This window comes from Colletes latitarsis, chromosome 9 (genome assembly GCF_051014445.1).
Source record: "Colletes latitarsis isolate SP2378_abdomen chromosome 9, iyColLati1, whole genome shotgun sequence".
Classification (NCBI taxonomy): domain Eukaryota; kingdom Metazoa; phylum Arthropoda; class Insecta; order Hymenoptera; family Colletidae; genus Colletes; species Colletes latitarsis.
The window spans coordinates 19,186,315-19,188,021 of record NC_135142.1 but is presented as its reverse complement, the minus strand read 5'-3'; positions in this window follow the sequence as shown (position 1 = coordinate 19,188,021).

Genomic DNA, 1,707 nt, shown 5'->3' with positions numbered 1-1,707 from the left:
CTAATATCTGTCAATGAGAACATAATATTATAATTAAAAAATAAAAATGTATACAATTTTGGCGATTAAAATTTTGAATTACATAAGAAGTGAATCGAGTTTTAAATGTTGCTCATTGAAATAGTTTCATATAATCAATTATCGAAGAATATTATTTCAGAAAAGTAACAGCGGATATTTTGAACGTAGGAGCAAAATGGCGTCGACGTTTAAAAACTGTGTCGGCGGTGCGACGTCGCGTTAACACGGAAAAGGACAAACGATGCGCGTGATAAATATCAGAGAGAAAAATTAGGGTTGAAGGCGGGAGACGGGTTTAAGGGAGTCGCCGAGGAAGGGATAAACGGAGCGATAACGGCCGGAAATGTGTCGTGTCGCAAAGACCTAACGACAAAGAGCGAACGTGCGACCAAGATACATGAGAAAGACGCTCGTAGGCGCTTCATTCAATTTTATTAGACGCGGTGGAAACGAGCAGTCGCTCGTTTATACACGGCTAAACTCAGCAAAACGGAGTATACAGGGTTGCTTTTGTCTTCTTCCACGTCGCACCAGCTGACACCAACACGCTCGCCATGATCTTGAATGGCTTCAATTAACTTCGTTTAGGCCCGGTAATTGTTTCTTGAGAATTCCCGTAGAAAGCTCCTTCTAGCAGCGTGCCGCGGAATTGCGATCCACACCGACGTACAGAGAGGTATAACGAATAGATTAGGGGTGGTAGAAAGGGGTTGAACAGGACAAATTAACCGCAGGATAAACTTAACACCTCATCGACTCATTATCTTGATTTAATTATATTTTTTTTTAACTAGTTATAAAAAAAACATTTTCTTATTTTTGATTTTTTTTTAAAGGGAGTCCAAGAGTCGAGGGAAGGAAACTGGACGTTTGTTGGGATTTCAGAAAATGTTTGTGTATATTATTTAACAACTAAAATTCACATTTTTTACGCTAGAACTACCGAAGTGCTCAAAACGATTAATTCGTAATTTCTAATAAAAATCGTAAAAGTTTTACTCGACTGGACTTTTGAAAATTTATCGTACGTTTTTATAAAAGAATGAATAAATATTTATGTAAATATTCTTTGGTATAAATAAATAATTGTCGGTAATTCTAGTGTTAATTAATGAAGGAACCTAAAAGAAGTTTCTCCATTTGGAGTTTTGGGTAGGAAACATTGAATATATCGAGTTCAAATCATCGTCTTTACTTTCTGGTCGAACTCGAATTCGTAAGGGTCTCCATTTAAACATTTGTTAGGGAAAGAAACCTTAGAAAGAGCCGACAAGTGAGAAAGGTTAATTGCTTGGCGCAATAGGTCAGTAGAGAGCTGTTTGCACAGCGAGAGGCTTCCGTCTCCTTCCGTTTCATTGTAATTTTCAATGTTCGATCGTCTCAATGTCACTTTTACAATCAGATCGTTAATTGGAATGAAAACATTGGTCAACCGAATGATATAATTATTTCCTCCTACATATTGTTTACCACGCGTATTAGAAACATACGTTAAACTACGGTCAAACTACGTAAAAGAGATCCTCTTATAATAATACAAATTGATTATTACAAGGGATCATTAATTAGAGTGAAAACATTGATGAATCGAACGATATAATTGTTTCGACTTATTTATAATTTACCCCACGTATTAGAAACATACGTTAAACTACGGTCAAACTACGTAAAAGAGATCCTCCTATA